This window comes from Microcebus murinus, chromosome 3, assembly GCF_040939455.1.
Source record: "Microcebus murinus isolate Inina chromosome 3, M.murinus_Inina_mat1.0, whole genome shotgun sequence".
In the NCBI taxonomy this organism is placed as follows: domain Eukaryota; kingdom Metazoa; phylum Chordata; class Mammalia; order Primates; family Cheirogaleidae; genus Microcebus; species Microcebus murinus.
This window is the reverse complement of record NC_134106.1, coordinates 43866850-43894612: the sequence shown is the minus strand read 5'-3', so window position 1 is coordinate 43894612 and position 27763 is coordinate 43866850.

Genomic DNA, 27763 nt, shown 5'->3' with positions numbered 1-27763 from the left:
TACATCTGCAAAGACCCTACTTCCAAATAAAGGTCACATTTTGAGATACTGGGAGTTAGGATTTCAATATATCTTTTTTAGGGAGGGAGCACAATTCAGCTGATATTATTCAGTAACATTCTTTGTCAACATTTATTTAATATTTAAACAAATATTTGTTGAATGAGGTACTGCTGAAAAGTCCCTCTACTTTCATGGAGCATGCATTTTAGTGGTAGGGGGCAGATTTAGACAGAAGAGGGGTATAGAATGTTATGCATTTGCTGAAGGCAAAAGAAACAATTCCAACCACTGTTCACTTGAAAAGAGATTTAGCACTTTCAAACAAATGGATACCTGTAACAATATATGCTAAGCTTCAGCTGAAGACAGAATCCCAGCTGCTGTGCGGCTGGCCATCTGGGGCTCCTCAAGCACTTCTTTCATCAACACTGCCCAGATAATGTTCAGTAACTGAGTGTAGTAGTTCAGCCAAGGAAAGAATATCCACCATAGATTAGTGCTATTTACTGGTGACATGACATAGAGCTCCGTGGTCCCGAAACCTATACACCTTTAATCATTTTCTTTGTAGGGCTTCGTTTTGTAGTTTCTGCAGCAGTAGGTGTTACAGATCAAAATAGCCCCAGCCGCTTATTTATTGATCAGTCTGGTGATCTACTTGCTAGCAATTAGGGTGGGCTGAAGTCAACTACTAGCTGGAGTTCAGGCAGCAGTGAAAGCCAATATTGTCTGTTATTGTTTTCAACCTTCATGGTTTTTGTAAATAGACAGGAGAGATACTGGGTGAAACTAGGGGAGATTTGAGCTCATGTGAATCATTGGAAGAACAGAGGGCTACAGAAGCTGTTCCTAAATTGTAGTTTACAGATTCCCTGGAGTTGCTCAAACCCTTGCAAAAGGTTTGTGAAATCAAGACTACTTTCATCATAATATTAAGATATTATTTGCCATTTTCACTGTGCTGATATTTGTACTGATGGTGCAAAAGCAATGACAAAACTGCTGGTGCCTTAGCATAAATCAAGGCAGTGGCATCAAACTGTATTTTGTACCACCATATGCACACACAATTGAAAGGAAAAATTACTATCCTCAATGAAACAGTAAAAAATATTAATTTTATTAAATGTTGGTCCCTGAGTATATATCTTTTTAATATCTTGTGTTAAAAATGAAATGTATGCATGTTGTACATCAAAGTATGATGGTGATCTTGAGAAAAAGCATTTGTATGATTAAACTGAACTAGCTACTTGTTTATAGAATACCATTGTTACTTGAAAGAACTATAGATAGACAAACTATGGTTATTCAGACTTGTGCATTTGATGAGCAGCCATTTTTGTGAAAATGAATGAAATAAGCATGTTTCTTCAGCAATAAAGAACTCCCAGCAATTGTTGCCAGTGATGAAATTTAAGATTTCAATTGAATATTAGAATTTTGGAAAACTGTATTTGTTGCTGTGAGCTTGACAGTTTCTCAATAAATGGAGACTCTTTTGATGAGATCAGTGGTAATATAAATGAATGTGATTTTTAAGTTTTATATGATGATAGGTACCAACATTTAGAAGATCTGTATAACTTGGTGAACCAATATTTTCCAAATGACCAAAGCATCATATTATAAAACTATGTGTCAAAATATACATGATTTTAATGTAAAAGAGCATGAAAAGTTCATTGACACGGCTCCAAATTTCATATTGCAACTAAACTTTAAGACTTGGGCCCTGTAATATCCTAATATCCTAAAATAAAAAAAAAAAAGGAAACTATCATTCATTGAGTTTGGATGTAGTATAAAAAGGTAATACCCACAATTATCTGGAAAGGCTATTAAAATATTTCTCCCTTCTCCAACTTCATATCTGTGTAAGGAAAGGCTTTCTTTATATCCCTCAACCAAAAGAAGGTAGTGCGATAGATTGAATGAGAATCCAGTAGTCCTATACCAAACCTAATATTAAAAATATTTATAAATATACAGAATATTTGCAAAAGAGCTAAGTAAAAATGACTTAATAGAGGCCAGCCATTTGGAAGTAAGATCCTATTTCACAGAGGCCATTTGGGAGTAAGATCCTGCTCACTGGGGGAGAACACAGTGAAGGGGAGCAGAACTCGCTTAGATTTTCCAAATGACTGAATATATCAGTGAAAATTTTATATATTTATAGAAATGTACAGCACCTGTTTTCAGATAGGCATTTCTTTTGAGACTCCTTTGCAGCCTGCCAAGGGCTTTTGAATTTTTATCAACTAGATACCACCATCTCAAATATTCAAGAAAATTTACCTGCTTTATCTTTCTTATCAGCTTCCAGATTTCAGAGCAACTGGTCAGAGATTTGACCTTTTATTCTTTTTTTCTCAGGAGTACTGATTTTGTGTTGAACCCTCTTCCAAGCAAAGATAATTATTATTTATGTCTTGAAGATTTTTAGATGTATCAAAAGAATTCCTAGAATATTTCATGAGTGTTAGACAGGTCCACCATGCTTTTACTTCCTGGCTAGATAAAAATGAAATAAAATTAAATGTGATCTAGTCTCTTACCCTAAATTTGAAGTATTGATAAGATGACAACTAGCACATAGAGAGTGAATCTCACAATTCTATTCAGAAAGCCGTGGTTCCTTAGAGAGTCTATATCTAAATCATTATTTAAGATCTGTGTTAAGTTTAAATTCTTCCTATGGATATTTTTGACAGCATCCTGATACATTAAGCTATATATTTCTGTTGCTAACTTATATACTGTCATAGAAAGAGCCTCAGACAAAATTTGAATGGGAATAAAATTAGTGTATGAGTGAAATATTGGTGCTAATAAACACGGAATATCTCTATTGTCCAGTTTTCTTTTCTGAAATTTAAAACAGAAGCCTTGGGCAATACAAAAATACTAAAATACAAAGTTAACCATTTGGGTTTGATTATTTGAGAAAAATTAAAGCTACCAATCAAATCATGTGCTTATCAGTGAACACTATTGAAATTATTACCTACCTCCAAGTTTAAAACATAGACTAAAATAATTCCTGCTTCTATTAACTAAAGTTTTGGGGACTTGTACCTACAAGACCTCTCAGAGGAACCCACATAATAGTTCTACTTCTTAAATCTTTCAATTGTTTCAAGTTTCCAGAACAATGTTGCATAAAGCCTTCCTGAATGGCCCAGTTCTCCCTTCAGTGCCATCTGTGCCCATTCTTCCATGTGTACCCAGTATTCCAGCCATTTTGAACTTTTAAAAATTTCCAAAACATGCCATTCTTTTTTTCTTCATATAAAAATTCAGTTTGGTTTATACATACTGCTCCCTATGCCCAAAATGCCTCTTATTTTGTCTTCCTAGACAATATCTAATCATTTTTCAAAATGATAGTAATAACATATTATAGTGCTTACTGTGAACAAGGTACTGTTCAAAGCACCTGTACATATTTTAGTTCATTTAATTCTTGCAACTGGTCTATGGTAGTAATAGAGATAGGTAATATTATTGGCACCATTTTAAAGAAGAAACTGAGCCACAAAGAGCTTAAATGATTAGTCCAAGGTCACCCAGATTGTTAATGGTGGCGATTGACTTGAACCCAGCCTGTTTGGCTCTAGAGTTCATACTTTTATCTTATTTTTTTTAGAGTTCACACTTTTAATCATTATATAAATACTCTCACCTTCTCTGGAAAGCCTTCCAAGATGTCTTTGGCCACAAAAATGATTTATTTCTGTTCCTGGTTCATACCTTGGTTATAGCACTTATCATGTAACTGCCATGATTTGTTTTCACTTGTATTTCCCTTATAGTAGACAATGAAACTATAAAGAAACTGGGTATTTTTCAACTTTATATCCTCAGTTGATTACCTGGAGAAATGCTTGTTGAGTAAATGAATTAGCCGATTTGGAAAAACAAAAACAAAATAAAACATAAAGCACTAAATGTGTCTCTCCTATTTTAAAACTGGCCTAGGACCCTAGATACTTCTCATGGACTGACCACTTTTCAGCAGAATGTCACTTTTCTGATCTGGGCAGATTTATCAGCAGAACAAAAGACAATTGAACACATGACAATTTATAGATGTTAGACTCACAGAGCTAGAAGCAACCTTATAGAGCAGAATATTTGCCACCTGTCCTTTTAATTCTTTTTTTTTTTTGCTAAGAAAATTCAATGAAGTGATTTACCCAATGTCAGAGATTTAGAGCAGGGTAAGGATGAGTACCTGGTCTTCCTGATCCCCAGAGTGAATATTTTTGCAGAAAGTATGAAACTTTTTCCTTAAACTCTACAGTTATAAATTAGATTAGCATTCTCAGTTTCTGTGCTCAGGGCATGTTTGAGTTCTACAATGAATGCAGTATGTGCATTTTTTTGAAAATAGTTATGAAAGATTGAATGTTTCTTTACAGGTCAAAGCTGCTTTGTTAAGTTTTTTCCTTCTGTCAAATAAATTTCAAATTTACAAATGAATTCCTTTTTGATTACACAGAAATACTTTTCATGCTATCTTGTTAAAGTTGAATATTTCTTCCTTTAAATTTTAAATTTAACTCAAAGATGAGCTGCCTAGAACCTGAAATGCAGTTACGGAAGCAGATTTATTTAAATTCAAGGTAGAATAGAAAATGTTACCTTTTTTTTTCTAAAAAAGACCTTTATCCAAGTTACCGGTTATAATTAATTTTATTAAAGTCTTCACTAATGGGAGCACTCTTGCTAACTAAAATATTTCAAAAGAATGTGTAAAGTGTAGAAGGAAAACGAGGGGGAGTAAGAGAGAAAGGCCTGTGAGATGTATCTGTCAATACTAAAAGGAAAAGTATTGGAATGAATTATAAATTTAATAAGAGTATAGATTAGGAGATATTATTCAAAAAGCTACAGTTACTTCCTTTGTTGAAATCCCTGTAGTGGCTATAATACTTCAATGTTACTTGATTGAAATTAGCAAAGGTATATTTTAAAAGAATTAAAATATTAAAGTGCTGTTAAATATAGGTGAGGATTTGCTCGTGGTGTAACCACTCACCCTTACCACTGTAAATGTTCCAGAAGACAATCTTAAAAATCTGGTAGGTTTTGATACAATGTGAGGACTGTTTTCTATACCTACAATGTCTAAAGAGTATTCAGGTTCCTTGCCAATATCAGTACATATTAAATCAAAGAAGAGAATAAAGTCAATTGCAATGTAAATCCCCAAGTTTTATACACATGCTTATATTTCGGTTTCAGTGAGGTGTGACCCTCTCAGCTCTCCTCAGCTAAATGTTTTCCATTCCCGAGTGTAAGAAGTTAAAACACTTTCCTTTCCTGTTCATTAAAATAACACCTTTGTTTGAAGAGACAACTATACCATTCCAAGTGGAAATCCACTTGTTTAACTGGGACTTGCAGTAGATAAAACCATCTCCCTTTTACTTAAATTATTTAATCCTGAGGATTTTTTAAAAGCTTCTTTCTCTCTCATTCTTTAGTTTCTATTTCCCAAGGTAGATAGAATTTAAATCCATTTTGAGACAAAACTGGTCTATATTTTAGTAGAGTATCTGGTATGGAAATTCTTACCCCAAACTGTTTGGACAAATCAAGAGTGTATTTTGGTGTAAACTCATTGCCTAAGGACGAGAGATGACATTCTCAAAAATGGTTCTGAAAGATGCTGTTTGAAGGAAGGATTGGGATTTTCATTGTGTGCTGCTTTCTGTAAAAAGACATATAGTTTCTTGCTAATTTAGATGGAAGCCCTGACAACAGGCAAAAACAAAGAACAGTTGAGATATTATAGAAACACACAGACAATAAGCAAAAGTGAATAAATCTTGCTGATTGTGTAAATAATTCAATTAAATCTCATCTGTATTTATTGAATGGTTTCTATTCAAGCGTTGAATGAGATACTTTAACCCTAAATGGTCTGCACTGGGCCATAGGAGTATAAGAGCCAAAATAAGAAATAGCAACGTGGGAACAAGGAGAGAAAAAAAAGGAATTTGAGAACCAAATAGGAATACATACATGGGACCAATAAATAAATAGATAGATAGATATGTAGATAGAATAGGAAGTTAGGAGACAGAGATGGGGCTGTTAGCACCATCCACATGCCCCAGACTTGTCTGTGACATATAGTCATACTTAACCTATGCACATCTTAGGATTCTGGTAAGGATAATACATATAGAATTATCCTGAAAGTTTTATGATGGAATAAACATAAGATAATAGTCTTAATTATTATGTGTTAGCTATACTTTACCTTTCAGTGATTTGAAGAACATAAAGTTTAGATCACATTTCAATAAACTCTTTGTACGACCAAAGATTTCCAATGCCTAGATAACGATCACTACATCATCCCAGAGAAACCTTATTTCTGACAGGATGTGAGCTGTAAAAGTGAAAGTAAACAGCATTCAAGAGCAAGCAAGTTTCGCTGAATTCACTCTGATGTGAAGATAGACATGTCTCCTAAGCTTGATCTGCACTATGCCGATCTATTTCAGCACACGATAAATGTGCTCAATAGTTCAGCAGCTTCAGCCTCTCGCACCTGATGTCATTGTTTCTGGCTGTCCTTGTTTAATCAAAGTCACAGATTAAAGTCACTTCTGTAATATAGTCAGATGAGGCAGGAAAAGTTAAGAAGGCTGTTACAAGAAAAGGATGGAAGAGATAACCCAATGGGCTTTTGATCTGATATGAAATAGGATCTGTTTTTCACCTTTGAACTTCTTCAGAGTTTTACGCATTTAAACAATGTGGAATTATCCAGAAAACAGAACTTGAAAAAGAGAAATGGAAAAAAAAAACAGAACATGCTCCAAAGCCCTCTGTATACACTCTCTTACTAACAAAAACAAGCTGTTTTTTGCAGGGTAGGGAAACATAAAGTCTAAGTATCCAGGCAAGGAGATTATTTCCAAGGACCAAAGATAGAAAGTTATGAGGGAGAGGAGGAAATGCATCACACTTCCAGATGAAAGGAAAGGTAATGTTAGTCTTAGTAATAAATGGTCTCTTCTTAATTATTTATAGATTTCTCTTAAGTAAAATTCCAAGATAAAAGAGAAATACACACAAAAGATAAATGCTTAGAATGAATTGTGTGAATCCCAGGTACAGGGATTTGAGAAGACTAGAAAAAAAGGCTAGAAAGGGAAAATTCTGATTGTCATAATCAATCCAAATAAATTGTTACGACAGGCCTGTCCTTATGTGCTCCATAACAATTAGCTAATTCTATTAATTCCCTCATGAGCTAAAATGGCACAGCCAAAGCACACTAGTGCCATAGAGTAAATTTGGAGAATGCACACGTAACACAGTAGATTGGAAGAATTGATGGTCATATAGGAAAAAGATCAGGTTTTCAGTCTACTTTTTCTGTGTAATTTCTTCTTTAAGTTCAAGTTGTTTCATCTGTAAAATGGAAAGAAAAACTCTTTACTTTTTCTACTGTAGAAGGCTGGCTCAGGTGATGTCTTCAAGATAACAACTTTCATCTCTATAATCTATTCCATGTCTAAATCTGAGTAAAAGGCCTTTTTGTTTTGGTAAAATTAAATCAAATATATTAAGAACTTTTTCCTTGCCTGTAGTCTGAGAACTCAGATTAGTAGTCCTAATTGTAATGAAATTGTAGAAGATTTTCTTAGAGTTCTGACCTATGTGGTTGATGTAGGACTTGTATTTATGCACTTATGGAATATGATTCTTTAAGTCATCAATTCCCAGACATTCTGTGGTTAAGATTAATAGTTTGACAGTGTATAAAAACTGCCAATTAGAGGTTTTTTCATTTGTTTATAATTCCTTGATACACTTTAAGGTATTTGAGACTTTAGGAAATCACAATGAAGAATTACTACTCTGATTAGATGTGTGTCCGCACTCCACTCCAATAGGATATAGTTAAGGTAGCCTGTTCTTTATCAAATAAATTATGTATGAAATTGTTGTCCAAGCTCAACAATTAACAAATAAAATTATATATATTTTTTGTCTTAACTATTTGATGAAATCTACTATTTGGCTACTGTACTTTTTACCTGTAGTATTTTTATCTGGTAATCTAGTGTTCCAGTATCATCTCCTTACTGGTAATAGTTGCTATTTTTGAATTGAAGCGAAATTCTCACATTCATTTCTTTATGAAATGACACATTCTGCTTCATTTCAGTCCTTCTTTGGTTCAGGATTTAATTGCCAAGTGAATCAAATGAATCTTTTAAAGAAGAGCAATAAATTCAAAGGAAGAACTATTTCTTTCGATGAATTTAAATAGAGGGAATTCAATTTTAAAAGGCTTGACTTGACCCTTTATATTTTCAGCTTTCAACCTAAAATGTAAGAAGCAGCAAGTTGGCAACCCTTAACCCAGTTAAGCAGTTCTGACATAAAAATAGAGAAGTGGGTTTTACCTGTGGTTCCGGTTAGTTATTTTCTACTTCACCCATGTTCTTGGTTCACTTCATTTATTTTTTAGGATGGCTTTATTGTCAGTCTATATTGACATATTAATAGAATAGCTTCTTTTTGTCTTTTACTTATTATGCAAAAAACAATACATAGAAAATAATGAATGCATGCTTGTTAAAAATTGATTTTCTTTTGTGCTTTCATCACTGACCTAGAACCCTGATATTTGTATAATATATAAATATACATATTTATATATTATAAAAATTTATAATTTTTGCATGTAAAATCATGTATCTTTAAAAATTCATTGTGACTTACATTTTTACTGATAAATTAGACTTAGAAAAATTTTGTGTTAGAATATATATATGAATGTTAGTTTTTTTAAAAAATAAAAAATGCAGTCATATTATATTTATTACACTGGTGCTTATTTGTGTTCAGGTAATATATCAGGACTATTTCTTCAGGTTAATGCATATAAATGAATGCACCATAATGTCAGCACTCACCTGTTAAAAGATGTTTGTTTCTAATTTTTACTGTTACAAAATATTGTGACAATCTTTTTATATGCATCTTTGTTGCCTGGTTGAGTAATATTAGAGTATATAGTACTACCTGTAGAAATAAAGGATCAGGGGTATGAACATTTAAAATCATAGTAGGTAGTGCCATATTATTCTCAGAAAGACGTTACTAATTTACACACCCACCCATGGTTGCATGACAGTGCCTACTTCCCTAGATTCTCACTATTACTGGATTTTAGCAAACACTTTGATTTTTGTCAACCTGATAGGACAGAAATGATATATTATTATTGTTTTAATTTGCTTTTCCCTGATTACCAATGAGTTTGAAGACCTTCTTCATTTTTATTTGTGCTGTATATTGTTTTTCCATAACCTTTGTACATCTTTTCTAGTCAATTATCAGTATTCTTTTTGAGTTAGGGAAGTTCTTAGTATGGTTCATATCAGTCTGCCACTTGTTTTTAATTTTACAAATAGTGTCTTTTAAATCTCAAATAGTCAACTGTCTTTTTCTGGTGTTTATTTTTGTGTATGGTGTTAGATGTCTAGTTATATGTAGTTTTTTTCAAATGTGATTAAATCTTCTATGCTTTGTCCCACAGGTTGATTCTAAAAACTAAAGTTCAATAAACATTTTTTACAATATTATGATTATGTAAGTGTTGTTTACTTCAAAACCAAGTAGTACGTTTGGGTCCTTAAAAATGTAATCTATTAACACTAACCCGTGCCTCTTAAAGGTACATATTGCTAGTATCAAGGACAGATGGATTCTCTTTCTTTTTTAAAAAAAATACTCCAACACCTGCTTACACCACAATTTCATTTGCTTCATGTATAGACCATTAATTTTGGGGGGGATTTTTTTTTTGACATTTTTAATTGTCTCTCATTTGAAAACATCACTCTGGTTATTAATGTAGAAAGGAAGGTTGGTAGTCAAAGTTAAACTTTGAGATATCTGACTTTAATTTTTATGCAGCTATCAATATGACTGAATTGGTAGACATATGTGAAATATTCATTTATTAAGACACTGAAGGTTTTGGATCTGAGGTATACATGGAGCTGGTGTGCCTAAAAGCAGGCCAAGGATCTTTGCTTGGTCTTGGCCTCACTTCAAGGATTTTTCTTCACTCCTGGGTCTTCTACCTGTGAGTACATTATCAGTAACTCCTTCTGAAATCTGGTGTTCAGGTAGAAACCAGGAAACTCTTACATTTCCATTGAAAGGTGAGTTATAAATTGGGTGGGATCCCACAGAAGCTATTTGTTTCTTGATGGGTCATGAGGAAAAGGCACTGGAAAATGTACATCCTCTCCAGGTGGCTCAGAGAAATGAGGAGGCTTTTCAAAAAGCCATTAAATCTCTGAAAAGGCTTGTTAGTAACACAGCAATGTAACTATTATGTGACACAGAATAATGTACAGTAAGGCCTTTCAAAATCAGACAATTGCCTCAGAGTTATTTTAAGATACTGGAGACTTCCTTAGTTTTTTTCAATGCAGCATTATTTTTAAAATGATAGATTACATGTTTAGAATAGGGGCAGGTGGGAAGCGAAATGGAAATGCCAGCTTTAGAGCATAAATTTAGCAGAAAAGTACTTCTAAAAGTGCTTCCCTGAAAGATGAAATGAACTAACATGCTGGTTGGGTTCATTTGCTCCAGTTTTCTCCTCTGATCTCCTGTTACTAGATGGTCTACTGACCCCTGGTACTGCCTGTGGGTTGCAGATCCTCATCAATGTTCTAACACAAGGATCAGCAGCTCACCTAATTTACATCTATCTCGCTTGCTTCAAACAAGCAGCACAAACAAAAAACAAACCCTGAATTGAAATTCATTCTCTTTCAGATGGGTTGAGGAACCTATGTCATGTGTCCATGCCAGAAATCTGTACATCTTATTCCTGGCATTAGTGTCTACTAAGAATAAAAGATTGATTCTCAGCTTAATATTTGGTATGTTATAACTCAGCATGATTGCTATCATCCTCCATTAAGTAGATCTGCAAGCCATGCTAAAGGCCGGCTGTACTTAAATGGCAGTCATAAAAATTATATTTTATTAAGCTAGAGTGGTTGTCATGGTTTTCTAAGTTTATGTGCTTATTAAGTCCCGGACAAACCACCAATTACCATGTGGCTGTGTCTCTGGAAGTAGCAACAAATTAGTAATCTAGGGGAGGAGTGCATAGGGTTGATAATGTACTTTAGCTAATACATAGTTCATTTCAGCGTGTCTTTTGAGTTTAAATACTTGGGGGTGGCTGTGATTGAAATTACATAGCAGCAGGAATAAAAATATTTTCTGTAAAAAATGAGTGGCTGAGAGCATAAACTAGTTTTTATGAGAGAAAATGTGCATACTCTCACAGAGGCCACTGCCGATCACTTTAAGAATAATGTGAATAATGGAGTGACTTGTCAAATTTTTATGAATTGACATTTAGGAGTAGTTTTGATTTAAAGGTAATAATAGAAAGGTGGTTTAATGCCACGTTGGGAAAAACAGAGCCTCTAATCTTATACTACACAGAATTATGGTTATGAAAAAGAAAATGGCTTGAAATTATAGAACAAATTCAGTTTATTTTCAGACATCCTCTGGAGAAAAAAAATAAGAAAATGTGGGAATTAGAGGTTTGAGGCAAGATGGCTGAATGGAGAAATTGGTTGCCAGATCGTCTCTGAAAGAAGGAAAAGTTTTAGATGACAAAAATATAGCTTGTAGGATTTTCCCCTTCACTTTGACTTTGGCCAGTCTGATGACTTTGTGCCTTAGTGATGCCCTTTGTGCAATGAATTTCCCAGGTGTCCACTGAGATTCTTGTATCTTGATGTTTAAATCTCTAGCATGGAAGTTTTCCTTAATTACTCCCTCAAACAAGTTTTCCAAGCCTTTTGTTTTTTCTTCTTCTCCCTCAAGGATATCTATGAGCTGCATAAAAAGTTTCTGTACAGCAAGGAAAATAATCAAGAGTAAATAGACAACCTATAGAATGGGAGAAAATATTCACAAACTATACATCTGACAAAGGACTAATATCCAGAATCTACGAAGAACTCAAACAAATCACCAAGAAAAATAAAAAATAACCCCATGAAAAGTGGGCAAAAGACTTGAACAGATATAAAAATAATATATAAAAAATAATTATATAAAAAATAGACAAGCAACCAAAAAACATATGAAAAATGCTCAATCTCACTAATCATCAAGGAAATGCAAATTAAAACCACAATCAGGTACCAATTTACACTTGTCAGAATGGCTGTTATTAACACGTCAAAAAACAGTAGATGTTGGTGTGGATGTGGTGAGAAAAGAATGGTTATAAACTGTTTGTAGTGTTGTAAATTAGTACAACGTCTATAAAAAACAGTATGAAGATTTCTCAAAGACCTAAAGGTAGACCTACCATTCAATCCAGCAATCCCTCTACTGGGTGTCTACCCAAAAGAAAAGAAGTCATTATATCAAAAAGACACCTGCACCCAAATGTTTATTGCAGCACAATTCACAATCACAAAGATATGGAATCAACCTAAATGCCCATCAATTAATAAGTGAATAAAGAAAATGTGGAATATATATACCATGGATTACTACTCTTCCATAAAAAGGAATATAATAATGTCTTTGCAGCAACTTGGATGGAACTTGAGAACATTAATGTAAGTGAAACATCTCAGGGATATAAAAACAAATACCTACCACATGTTCTCACTAAAAAGTGGGAGCTAAACAAGGGGTACACACATTCATAAAGTGATATAAAGGACATTGTAAACTAAGGAGGGAAAAATGAGAGGGGTGTGAGAGATAAAAACTTACCTATTGGATACAATGTAGACTATTCTGGTGACAGGCACACTAAAAGCCCTGACTTCAGCATTATACATTTCATCTATGCAACAAAAACTCTTGTACCCTCTTAATATTTTGAAATAAAAATAAATAAAAATAAGGAAAGCATTGGATTATTAGGTTATAATAAGTGAAAATAAATATATGAAAATTAAAGTGGATCAACTATCATATATTTCTACCTCCAGCTTCCATACATGATATGGATCCACCCTGAGGCTTACATTATAACACAATTTATTTTGTCTGAAATAACTAAATATTATTGTAGCCATTTACACAAGATGTAGTAATTATTTCTCAGTTTTTTTGAATCTAAAATGTGAAATACTTCAACCTAGGATATAGTTTTTCACAATGTAAAAGAAAAAGAATAGATGCTTATAAGGGACTGGTTGGTTAGATTTGCCTGGGACAAGAGTTGTTACTCAGAAACTTCCAACTTTTTCTCTGGTAGAAAATGATCAGGGGAAGACAGCCCTTAGTGCTACTTATTAATATGGCAACATCTTGTATTATATTGAGAAAAAATAGTCCTGGATTGGAATGCAGGGAGTTCCACTTTCCCAAGATGACATGAGGTGGGACAAGTCAGTGCACACATCAGCGTTCTATTCTTTGAAAGGAGAAGAATAGTCCTCAACCCTCGCCGATGACATTGTTAAGAACAAATATAATTAGGAACAAACAAATCTTTCCTTAAACACCCATGTGTTCCAATCTTTTGGCACCTATTATTGTGGCCTTTTATTGTTAATTATGTTTTTATGTGTCTAGTTGTCAAAAGTTACATCGTTAAGTAAAAAATCCTTTTTTCCCCTTAAAAGGCTGACATTTACATTGAGGCAATAAAAAATATATGCCTACAAAGGAAAGATTGTTACATTGGATTTCACGTAAGTATGCCACATTATTTCATAGTTTCTAGGTTGGAACTCCTTCCTTTAGACATATATTTGAGTCTAATTTTATCTATTCACTAGTTGAGTAGAAATTAGGTAAATTACTTGACTCCTTTGAACTATAGTTTCTTCACCTATAAAATGCGGGTTACAATATCTCCCTAACAAGTCATGGCTATGGATGTATTTGGTAAATTGTATAGCACTGTGTGAAGGTAAGATGTTGTTACTAAGCTCTGATATTGGTTCCCTCTCCAAGGTCTTTGACTGAGTTTCCATTTTTTTTATTCTCAATATTCAGCTTTAATCTCTGTCTTTCTGAAACAAGTCTTTCAGCTTTTCTAGACCAGACTATGATAATTTGTTTTAAGGTAAGAGCACACCATGAAAATTGTGCCTACCTATCCAGTTGTCAGTCTCTTTCTGGTAGGGTCCATATCTGTACATTCCTGTTTTCTAAATATACATAATATTACCTGCTAATTCTGAAGAGTGTAGGGAGTTATTTGATAGTAGAAAAGTAACAAAATTATTTCTATACAGGACCCAAAAGTCCTCAATGGATTTTCTTTTGGTGTTCAGCACTTTAAAAAATTCATTATTAACATCTTCTTGCATATATATGATTCATATATTGAAGCATTTCTTGGACTGATTTCTCTGAGGTAGCATTATAGGTCAAAAGCCATGTATATTTTTGTGGCTTCTGCTACATCTTACTAAACTGTTACATAAATTTGTAGTGTGATTGGGTTCAACACTTTTTAAAAAGTTTTAAATTTTTAAAAAAATTATTTCAATAGATTTAGGGAGTGAAATTGGATTTTTATTACATAGATGAAGTGTATAGTGGTGACATCAGGGCTTTTAATGTACACCCAAATAGTATGCATTGCACCTGATGGGTAGTTTTTCATCCCTCACCCCGCTTCCATCCTCCTCTCTTCTGAGTCTCCAGTGCCCATTATACCACTGTGTATGACCACGCATACTCATTGCCTAACTCCCACTTCTAAGTGAGAACATACAGTATTTGTTTTTCCATTCTTGAGATACTTACAAAAATATGGAATCAACATAAGTGCCCATCAGATGATAAGTGAATAAAGAAAATGTTGTATATAGATAAATCATGGAATACTGTTTAATACTTTTAATTTAAATTCACTAATTATAAAGCTGAGGCAAAAGGAGAGTATTTGGTATGCCCAAAGAGTGGTCAGATTAGAGGTAAATCACAGGCAAGTGTAGGACAGATGCATAGATTGCCCGGCCAGCAGTCCTTTCTTGCCCCCTTGTTTCCTGGCATGTATGCTTGCTGAGCCTACCTTCCATGGCAGAGACTGCACATGCAAGTTACTTACTGTCCCAGCCCATCAGCAGCCAAGGCATGGCCATGGAACTCAATTTCCAATCCTAAGGAGACTTCTGCTGGTGGATTCTGGCAAAGGGTGTCCTAGGATTGATGCTTGTGGTCATCTCTTGAGGGTGCTGTATTGTGCGTTGTGTGACTGCCCCTCTGGAGTTGTGAAGTAGACAACCTGTGCAGGCATACGCAGGGGTTCTGGGCTTCCCTCCCTGACACAGATTTTTGTGAAGTAACTCACCTCCCAGACTTTGGATGTGATTGTTTGTTGGATTGATTCCTAGAGCAATAGCAGTCATCTTGTGATCAGAATGAGGCAAATTTGCAGATAAAAGCAACACTCTGAGAATGACAAAGTACGAAGAAAGAGAGAGGGAGAGTCCTCAGTCCCTTGATTATGTCACTGGGCCACTAAATAAACCAACTCTGGACCAACTTCCTTCTTGTTATGTGATGCAATAAAAGCTCTTATCCTTTAAGACCCATATTGTTAAAGATTTTGTTACTTATCAACTAACAACACTCTAACTGGCACAGTGGGCAATTTCTTTGTCTTTGGACTTTCCCCCTAGCTAGGTTAACATTTGTTCTTTATAATTACAGCACAGCATGGTTTAATACCAGGCACCGACATGCCTTGAACTCCTTTTCATTTAGAATTGGTTTCATGTATTTAAAGAGAGAGGGTAGCACTGGCAGCACTTGAAAATATTGCAACATGAATTTCAAGTCTTATGAGAGATGTGTTCTAATTTGTTTTTACCAAAGGCAGCTTTGGTACAAATGCCACTTTGCAGGATCCATTTTTCTTCCCTGAGGTGCACATCATTCCATGAGAGCTGATGGCAAAGATACATTTGGCATTTTAAAATCTTCCTTTCAACTCCCACATGAACTCACTCCAGCTCTGTGAGGTCAAGAGCTTCGTTCTTCCAATTGGATAATGTCTTCATTAATCAGAGCAGCTCAGACTGTGCATGATGGAAGGTCAAAACCAAACTGATTTTTAAATTTTCCTTCCTCCCACATTATTTTTCAAACAACATCAGATCTAATCATTTTGTAAGGAGCTTAATATTTTAATTGAGTTTTTGACTTTGCAGACAAAAACAGGGACTCATTTACAGACTCTGAAGTTGATTGCAACTATATGGCACAGCTAATATAACCAGTCGTCACCTCCTAATTGTTATGAAACTCTTAGGTTTATATAATAATGACAAAATTATCTTTGTTTCTTTTAATTATCTTGTTTTTGGCATCAGTGATTAAAATCTTGGTGAAGTAGAGATTTAGTTATTTAGTTTTTTTGAAAAGAATGTTTATTCTTCATTGTGTTGGGTTGAGTTATATTAAATAGGTAGGAACCACCAGGCCTTCAACAATTTGGTAAATGATATCTGGAAAAACCTACAATTAACATCATGTGAAAGCCTAGGGCTGAAAAGTACACAACATTGAAGTAAGTTTAAAAAGATTGAAATAAGTGGAAAGATATCCCTTGTTTAAGGGTTGGTAGACTTAATATTGTTATCATGGCAATACTCCCCAAATTGATCTACACATTCAGTGTAATCTCTATCAGAATATTGGCTGCTCTTTTTTGCAGAGATTGCCAAATATGACTTGTGATTATCCTGTTTTCGGTAGGGGGCCTCATTCCTATTTTTAGCTAGACTTATTGTCCCAGTTCAGAAACTATTTGGTTTAGTCTCTCCAGAACACTGCACTGAAGTTTTCATATTACTCTTTAAACCCAAGATACCCTTTTGATGTGAAGATTCCAAAGACTTGTTGCGTGCATAAAGTTTTCATGTAAAATATTGAGGTCAGCCATATAAAGGAAGTATATTTTTAGGGGTACATTCCCAATTATCAGGGCCTTTTAAAATGGTTTTAACATTTGAACAATGACAGGGTCTCTAAATTTAGGTTATACAGACTCTATCACCTTTGAATCTGACCATATATAAATGTAATTATTATATATCACATAAAATATATTTTACATAAAGGCTCATTTATTTGCCATGTAGAAATCAAAACAGGAGGGAAATTTTCACACCAGATTCCCTCTTTTCGTACCATTTAAAACAATAGGAATTATTCCATCAACATATTTGTAAGTGTGCTGCTATTATCAGATAGCAGTGAGTGGAGCTCTTTATGAAAGTGAGCCCCAGTTTGAACCTGTGATTAGGAGACTTATTTGAAACAATACGTTTAAGTAATCCAGGTGAGTTTGGACCAAGATGAGCAATCTGACCAGATTGCTGAGGCGATGCATGCCTTGCTCTCCATTAGCTGGGCCATGGGCCTAAGGCTATCCATTTTCTAAGAGGCAGTGGTCTGGGTCAGGTTGAGGAAGAAGTTGCTACATTTACATTGCTTTTCAGTTATGAGCAGAATTAGGAAGAACACGCATGAAGGGTTCATGATTTAGTTTGAATTATTTATTTGATTTAATTTTGTTAGGATCTGATATGTTTTTAAAAAGATTCAAAATAATTTGAGACTCATCCCAATTTATATACATGGGTTGTTATCCATTGGTTGATTTTTTTTTTTGTATACCAGATTTAATTGTAAAGTCATAACAGAAGACAAAAAATTATGTATAAAAAAGTCATCCATAAAAATCCCTTAAATTCACTGTGAAATACAGTATAAATGGTTTTATATGTATAACTTTATTCTGTAACATGTATATATAAATGTGCCATGTATTTGATAATATAAAGCATCTATTTCCTTAGATCATGTTCAGAAATAATAGCGTTTTTAACAACTTCAAAATGCTTTAGCAAATTTATGAAAATATCAACTTACTAGCTCTCCCTATTTCTTATAATCATTTGCATCTTATGGAGAAAAATTTTATCTTTTTCTATAACTCTTCTAATCAATATTTTGAATTGTTTTCAGTACAATATTTATTCCTAGACTACTTTCAGAAAGTCATCATCATCTACCTGTCTAGCAGCATAAATGCTACATTTCTCTTCTTTACCAAAGATAGAAAAAAGAAAATCCTCAATATAATTCATAACTCTCTCTGGGACTATTCGAGTCTCTCAACTCATAGACTGTTTTATTTTATTTTGTTTTTTTCATCACCTCATTCAATCTTTATTTATTTATTTATTTATTTATTTATTTATTTATTTATTTATTTATTTATTTAAATAAAGGATATTATGAGGGTACAAACATTTTGATTACATGAAATGCATTTGCCTAACTCAAGCCAGGGCCGCAAGTGTGTCCTTCCCCCATACAGTGTGCCCCATCTCCATTAGCTGTGGGTTTACTCACTCCATCCATTCTATCCCCCACCTTCCTATCCTCCCCAACCTGACCGGCACACAGTGAGTATTACTACCACGTAAGTACCTTAGTGTTGATCAATTAGTACCAGTTTGATGGCGAGTGCAAGTGGTGGATGTTTCTCCATCCTTGTGATACCTCACTTTGAAGGATGGGCTCAATGGCTATTCAGGATAATATAAGAGGTGCTAGATCACTATTGGCTTTGGAGTTGAGTTTTATTCCATGGTATACATATACCACATTTTATTAATCCACTCATGTATTTATTGATGGGCATTTGGGTTGTTTCCACATCATTGAAATTGTAAATTGTGCTGCTATAAACATTCTAGTGCATAGCAGACTGAATTCTTCACCTCTTTCTCTGGGAGCAGGGAGTCAGGAGGTCACATTACTCCACCATTTTTCCTCTTCTCCTTGATTGGTTGATTTTTTGGAATAACATTAGTAAGAAGTTTGCTTTCCTGAAAGGTTCACTTTGGAACATTCTGAGAAAGATACTCAAGTTGATAATAGGATATTAATAAAATTTTATAATGCTTTTAATGATAGGGTGGACAGATAACATCGGAGTTAATCAGATATGGAAATACAATATTTGTTCTGGACCAGCTCAGTCAGGTCCAAACAGCCTTCCACTTTTTGAGAACCTGAACTATTTGCAGTCAGGAGTTGGCTGGGGCATGTTAGGAGAGATTGTATAAAACCAAATAACAGGGCAAGATCATGACTTAACCTATAAAAGGATAACAGATATGAATAGCATTAAGTACATGAAACATTTAACCAATAAGATTAACTCAGCATTGTTTGGTCATCCCATACATAGTGTGTTTGGCCTGCATCATTAGGCAGTTTTTCACATTTCTGTTGTCTATTTTTCACTCAATTGTAAGCACCATCTTAATCCCAAAGAAACAGCATAGTATGAAAATATATCAATCATTTAAAATAAGATTTGTTCTCCACTAATAGGAATTCTGTAGGACATTAAATTTTAGAACACCTAAAAATGTCTTAGAAAGTTTTTGCTCCTAACAAATAAGTAATAGAGGCAAAAGAGAATTCATAAAACAATAACATCTTTGATGTTGGCCTAGAAGACTCTTTAAATTTTTCATTTTTAATGTATTATTTTCATTTATCTTTTTATGACACATGAATTTAATGTTGAACCTAATTTTTTAAAGCCCTAACATCAATACAGATATTACTTCAGAATTCTATTACCCTGACTTTTGATATGTATTTCATATGTCAGTAATGTAACCAAATGCGTAGCAAGGATTATCAGAGATTCTAAAACCTGGATTCAGAGATTTAGGTGAAATAATTTTTGCACATGTTCAAAAACATGTATCTTTGTCTTTCATATTCACACATGTATTAATCTTACAAATATTTATCATGTGAATATTGTGTGCTAAATAAAGTTTTAGGAACTATAAATATCCCTCTAAACAAGAGAAAAAATACTTCCCTTTATGAAACTAATATTTAGTGGGGTGAAAAATAAAAGAACCATAGCATGTAAATATATTTTATAGTATTTTAGAAAGTGATAGTTGCTTGGATGAAAATAGGACAGGGTATTCAGAATAGAGAGGTCAGGATAGGCCTCACTTAGGCAAATATTTGAGTGGCGTATTTGAATATCTAGATAAAGGCATGATCCAGGTGGAGAAAACTAGCCCCCAAAAGTATGGAAGCATGCCAGGAATTTTTCAGTAACAACAAGGAGGCTAATCTGGTTGCAACAGAGTGAACATGTGGATAGAATGGTAGCAGATTAGGTCGGACATGTATCCTAGGGGAAACTGATAGACACTGGGTAGGGCCTGGTGGAATAAAATTTCCTCTGGATTTTACTCTGAATGAAATGGGTGCTACAGGACGTGCTCTGCCTGACATTTTTCTAGGATCACTTTATCTGTTGCATTACTGTAGCCAGGCAATGCCAGAAGCAAGGAGACCAATTAAGAGGCTACTGCAATACAGATGAGAGATGGCATTGGTTTGGACCCAGGTGGTAGTAATAGAGGAGACCAATTAAGAGGCTACTGCAATACAGATGAGAGAGGGTGGTAGTTTGGAACCAGGTGGACCCAAGTGGTAGTAATAGAGGTGAGAAGACCAGGTCTGAATATGTAGACTGTAGGTGGAGCAGGTTTGTTGTAGTTTTAGTTGGTGGTAGTGGTGGTGGGGGACTGAAGTCACATTTTGGACATATTAAAATTGATATCCAAGTATATATAAAGTAGGTATGTTACCAAACACCAAAGGGGTCTGGCCTAGGTCTAGTGAGTTGCTCATTGCACAGAAAGCCAATTACTGAGACAATAAGGATTGCCAAGGAAGAAAGGAATTTTTAATATGAATGATATCAGCACAGAGAATTTGAGCGGCAACCTCAAATCCATCTTTCCAACCAACTAAGGTAAGGGCTTTTATAATGGGTTGTAAATGTAGACAAGGTTGTTTGGGGTTTGAAGTCATGGGGTCTACAGGTGGTCTGATTCAAGAGTCAACTGTTGCTGATGGATGGTGAGTCATTAGAAAGTCCTGTGGAGAAGTTAGTTGCTCCTTAGGCTTGACTGGTTGGGAAGTCCTCCAAGGTTTTAGGGAGAGAACAAAAAACATAAGGAAGGCGTCAGTTTGGAAGGCTGATGATGTCTAGTTGGATGTATCAATATGGAAGCCAGGGGAGAAGTTGGATTGCAGACACACATTTGGTACATAGACACACATTTGGTACATAGCTGGTACATAGATGGAGTGTGACTGGGCGAAATCAGGAATGGAGAAAGTACAGAGACAAGAGCAGAACTCTGGGGTAAGTTCTTGATCTTAGAGATAAAGCTTTAGTATATCACCATTAAATGTTATGTTTTCTATAGTCTTTTTTGTTGCAGATACCTATTATCAGGTTAAGGAAATTTTTCACTAGGAAGCTAGAGTAGTTTTTCTTTTCTTAAATTATTAATTGATGTTGAATTTTTATTAAATAGTTCTATACTTATATTGAGATAATTATATGATGTTTTTTTCTTTAATCTATTAATTGATTTTTTTCTTATTAACTCAACCTTACAGTTTCTGGGACAAACCTAACTTGGTTAGGATATATTATCCTCTTTATATAATGCCAAGTTAGTTTTGCTAATATTTGATTTTAGGATTTTGCACCTATGTTTATGATTTAAATAGGCCTGTGATATTTCTTTTTGTATTTCTCTTGTTGGATTTTGGCATAAAAAGTATTCTAATTTGATAAAATGAGTAGGGGAGTGTTTTCTCTTTTTCTTTCCTCTGGAACAGTTTGTGTAAGCTTGGAAATTTTTATACCTTCAATGATGATTGAACTTACTGACAAATCTCTGAGCATGAAGCTGTCTTTATGGGAACATTTTAGACTACTGATTCGATTTCTTTATATTTATATTTTAAGACTGTTTAGATTTTCTATTCCTTATTGAATTTTGATAAGTGATATTTTAATGAGAATTAGCCAATTTCATTTAAATTTTCTGTGTAGCTGTTCATACAATCATTTCATTACATTTTATGTCTGTGGCATCTTTAGTATGCCTTCTTTTTTCATTCCTGATGGTTTTCCTTTAACATCGATCTTGCCAGATGCTTGTCAATTTTATTAGTCTCTTCAGAGAACTTTTAGCTTTGTTTCTTTTCTCTATAATATTTTGTGTTTTTTTATTTCATTAATTTTCACTTATATTTCATTATTTCCTTCTAGTTAGTTTGGGTGTATTTTATTATTTTTCTAACTTGTAAAAAGAGATGGTTAACTCAGTAACTTTATCTTTTTTTTTTTAACCAATATATATGTATTTAAGATAGTAGTTTATTTCTGAGTACTGCTTTAGAAACATCCACAAATTTTGCTAGGTAGCTTCTTGTTCCATTCATTTCAGAATGTTTTCTATTTTCTGTTATTTCTTCTTTGATTTTTGTTTTGAATTTTATATAAAAACACAAAAAAGTTTAATTTATTTTTTCTTTTTTAAATTTCAGAATATTAAAAATTCAATATAGGGCTCTACATCTACTCGACATCAAATTGGTACTGACTGATTAAAACTATGGTTTTCAAATGGTGGCAATGCTCACCAGGGATTGGGGGGGGGGACCCAGTCTTAGGGAGGTGGCGAGTATTTTGGAGGGGAAGGGCATAACTCTAACCCTTCTTAGGGAGAGCCAAAGATATACAATGTAACCAAAATGTCAAAAAAATCAAAACAAAACTTTTTATTGGGTGGTGGCAGGTGGTAGGGGGGAGGAGGAAAGGGGTGTATGCTTCCATAACGTGTGTGATGCACCACCGGGGGATTGGACACATGGGGGGGGCAGGGCCAATATTTGTAACCCTAACAATATTTGTACCTCCATAATATGATGAAATAAATAAATAAAAATAAAACAAGAAAAAACAAAGAGTGGAACAAAATAAAGAGGATATTTTCACTTAAAAATTTTTCAATATAGGAATTTCTAATTATCTTTTTGTTGTATTTTCAAATTTGTGCGCTGTGGTTAAAAAATATGTTCTTTGGATTTTCATCTTTTAAAACTTTTGAGACTCCTTTATTGGTTATTATGTAGTCAATTTCTGTACACATTCCAGGTGTGCACAGAAAGAATGTGTTTCAAATCTTTAGGGTGGAACATTCAATATTTGTTCATTAGCTCAATTTTAATAATGTCCAAATAAACTGTATTCTCACTGATATTTTGTCACCTTGTTCTATTTTTTTTTTTTTTTTTTTTGAGACAGAGTCTCACTTTGTTGCCCAGGCTAGAGTGAGTGCCGTGGTGTCAGCCTGGCTCACAGCAACCTCAATCTCCGGGGCTCAGCGATCCTACTGCCTCAGCCTCCTGAGTAGCTGGGACTACAGGCATGCGCCACCATGCCCGGCTAATTTTTTGTATATATATTTTTAGTTGATCAATTAATTTTTTTTTTATTTTTGGTAGAGACGGGGTCTCGCTCAGGCTGGTTTCGAACTCCTGACTTTGAGCAATCCGCCCGCCTCGGACTCCCAAAGTGCTAGGATTACAGGCGTGAGCCACCACGCCGGCCTCTGTTCTATTCTTAAATGTGTTATTTCCTATTAAGATTTGCCTATGCATTGTTTTAGTTCTGTAAATATTCTTGACATGTTTTGAGGGTATTATTGTCTTTAAAGTTTTTATTCCCAAAAAGATAAATTGTAATTTTTTTTTTTTAGAAATTATTTTATTTGGTTTTCAAATTCACTTGCTTTAGAATTGGTGAAAGTAGATTTTGTGATTAAAAATAATTTTCTTTTGTGTTTGATGGTTACTTCCCCTTGACCATCATTTTAAAATCTATATCTGTGCTTTATTTTTTAAATAAAATTTTCCAGTCATTTATTTTATGGATTCTTAAATAGTTTCCTACCTCATTATCTTCTGCTTTGGATTTACTTTATTCTTTTTCTAGCTTTTTTGAATTGGTAGGTCACTTAATTTATGCATTTTTATTTTTCCATTTGTATTGATATAAGTGTTCAAGCCTGTAAATATTCATCTGTTCACTGCTTTGTTTCCCATAGATTAGAGAAATTCTGTAATTGTAATTTGAATTTTCCCTTTGACCCAAGTATTGTTTAATAAAGAGCCTTTGAATTTCCTAATGGAAGTGACTCTTTTAAAGATACTTATTACAATTATTGCATTGTCAACAGATAAAATTATTTGTTTTATTTCTGTGGCATGTAATTTATTGAGGCTAATGTTTATGCATACTTGAAAAGAAGATACATTTTTTTTGTTATTGGGTGCAAAAAATCTTCATAAATCTGTTACTGATAATAATTTTCTACTTGACCTCCTTATGAGTGGTATGTTAGAGTCTCTAATTTACCAGTCATATCTGTCATCTTGTATCTACTTTGGTTTTTGCTTTAATGACTATAGTTGCTTACTTGCTATGTATATATTCCTGTATTTAATATATTCATTCATGTTATGTCTCATTGTGGACTAGGGCCTTTAGCATTATAAAGTGTCCTTCTGTGTCTCATTTATTGCTTTGGGCCAGAATATGACATTGCTTAGTATTAAAATCACAACCTCTGTTTTCTTATTTTTTCAAAGTGTACCTTTATCCATCCTTTAGCTTTGCGAAATTATTTTGTTTGGGATATTTTTTATGTACAGCATAGTATTGAATTTTTGTTAGTCAATTCTAAAATCTTTTTCACTAATTTATGTTTATTGATATGACTGCTATTTTGAGCCATAACTCTGTCACATTATTCTATGTAATATTTAATTTTTTTTTCAATTATTATTTTTTTGCTTCTTTGGGTATATGTTTTTTGTATTTGGGAAGGCATGTAGCTATTATTTCTTTATATTCATATTTTTGTATTGCTTTTAGATCCTTTTTTATCTTTAGGATTCTAATTGGTTTGCCTCCATAAATCATGTCCTTCTGCCTCTTATCACTCAGTTAGCCATTAATTAGTTCATTCTACTTCTCTTTTACTCTTTTATTTCTCCTTTATATGATATTTTTCTACTTATATCACACTATTGTTTTGGTATTATAGTTACAAATGTTGTAAATGTTCATCAATTGTTTGCAGGTGTCGCCAATAATATTGTGATTGGATGAAGTCTGTTCCATAGAAACTTCCCCAGGAAGCGTTTGTGAATACAGTATTCTTCTAGTTATTGCATGTTTAATGAGTTGTCTGTAAGTTTTACAGTTGAAGGACAGCTTGATTTGATATAAAATCCTTGACTCATACTATTTTTCCTAGAGTTTTTTAAAAATGTTGGTATGTTATTGTCTTTTTAAAAACATATGTTACTGGCAACATAATGTTTTTAAAAACTTTATAGGTGACATTTTACTTAAAACCTCAGAGGATTTTTATTCATATTTAAAGTCTAATAGTTGCTTTATGATATTGATCATCCTTGTTCATTTTCTTAGGTATATGATGAACTCTTTTACTAAGTTGACTCATGTCTTTTATTTATGGAAAGTTTTTTAGGTTATAGGTTTTAATATTCTATTCCTTTGGTTTTCTTCATTGGGAGACTTACATGTTTGTTGGATCATTTTGCCTTTCTTCTATATTTATGTCTTTCTCTTGGACAATTTTTTTGGCCTGTGTTACCATACCTTCAATTTTTATCTATTATCCCTTGTGAATTACAAAATTACAAAATTCCCATGGGATAATAGATAAAAATTGAAGGTATGGTAACACAGGCAAAATTGAAGGTATGGCAACAGTTTTTATTTTTCTAGCCGATTTTGTCTTTTTCTTCAGTTTCTTTCTTGTGTTTGATCAGCTCCTCTGTCACACTTTCCTATTTTTTGTCCATTTCTATTCTGAATTTTTGAATTTTTGGTTTTTTCCCCCTCTGTTGTGTGTGTGTGTTAATGGGTTAATAATAGTCCTGGATCATTTTTTCCCCAGACCTATTAATGCCTCAGCAGATGACCTTAAGTTAACTTGTTGCAACTCCATTCCTGGAATTGAACTAGTTAATATAGATTTGAAATGTTAACAGTATCAGGATCTTGTTATCACTATTGCTTAATATACAATGCCTAATTTGTGGACTGCACTTCAGCTGACTGTGAATTGATTATGTGGTTTCTCTGCGTGGGCTAGTTGAGAATTCCTCAGAGTATGGTGGTTGAGTTCTAAGAGCAAACACTTCCAAAGACTGGTTGGAGCCAAATAGTCTTTTATGACCTAGTCTTGGAAGTCATACAGCATCATTTATAATACATTTTATTCAATGAGGCAGTCATAAAATCCTACCCAGTTTCAAGGAGAGGAGAAATAGACTACACTTTTGACAGGGAGTGTCAAAATTCTGGAAAAGCTTGTGAGACTGGATATGTTGCTATGGTCATTTAGGGAAAATATGGGAGAGGAAGACCATCTGGAATCAAGAGAACAAAGACAAAGGTCAGAGCTTGGCAGGAAACCAACTGGCACCTCAAATGAATGAGAAGTTATGGAACTAACATCTCAGTGATAATGTATGGCCAGATACCATGAAAAACAGTAAGGAAAAGGTGAGGACAATAGGAAAATCTAGAATAAATTCTACAAGCATTCAGTATTCTCCAGGTGTTCATTGTTTGAACAATTATTCTCTGTGTGAACATTATTTTGCTGGTAACTTCTTCTAGAAGGAATTAACCACGTTGGACAGAATCACAAAATTGGATTAGATCTAGTATAATATTCCCAAACTTCTGCTATCCACAGATGATATAGTGGTCATAATAGGTCATAATGCATGTTTTAATATACAATCAAGCCACCAATCTTAGATAAACAAAAAAAATTATAGCAGTAAAAATGCAAGCATAACATTTATAAAATTAAAGCATTTTTGCTTTATTCAGTTAGTGGGATGATATCATTTAGTCTTTGAATAATATGTATATGATTAAATTATAGCTAACTGAAGCCATATATTACATCTCATCTCCATTGCTTTTTTTCTTTTATTCCTTTTATGATTTTACATCAGAAAATACCAACTATTATAAATCACTGAAAAAGGAAACTGTCACATGGTGGCATTGTTAGATAATTCCAATTTTGGGGTGGGATATGAATCCAAAATTATGTGGAGATCTTTCAGTGAAGACTTCAACTTTTGGTCAAATGCTTGAGGATTTGAATGAGTATATCTTCCTTGAAAGCAGGAAAGACTGAATGTGTCTTAGAATAAATGGTGGATGATATTCAGTCTTTGGTTTCATTCAGCTTTGTAAAATGTCACATTCTATTGAAATATTGGGTTGTATTTTAAATATGTATTCAATAACGCATTATTATCTACTTTCCCCAATGGGCTAAGGCAAGTAAGTGTTAGGAAAGAATAAAATTGTCTTAGATTAAGCCATTCATATCACAGCTTGATCTTTTAAAGAAAGCATAGTATTTTATCCTCTATATTTAAAAAATCATAATATTTTAGGCTACTTAGGTTTAGGCTACTAAATATCCTGAATATATTACTGAGATACGCTACTTAAGTCACATAAAATAATAGAATTATTTTTTATCTGGTTATTAATGTCATGAAAAAATATTTTATCTCTTCTCTAATTTTAAAAATTCATATGAGTACCTTTCCACAGTCAGCATAATCCAGTGTGATCAGCAGTCGCGTGTTCATGCTCCTTCCCTCCCAGAATCCACTGAGATGTCACATGCTCACTGACTTTGATTTGATTGTATTTATATCTGTGCTATTTCCTTTCATGCTTTTAACAGCAGTT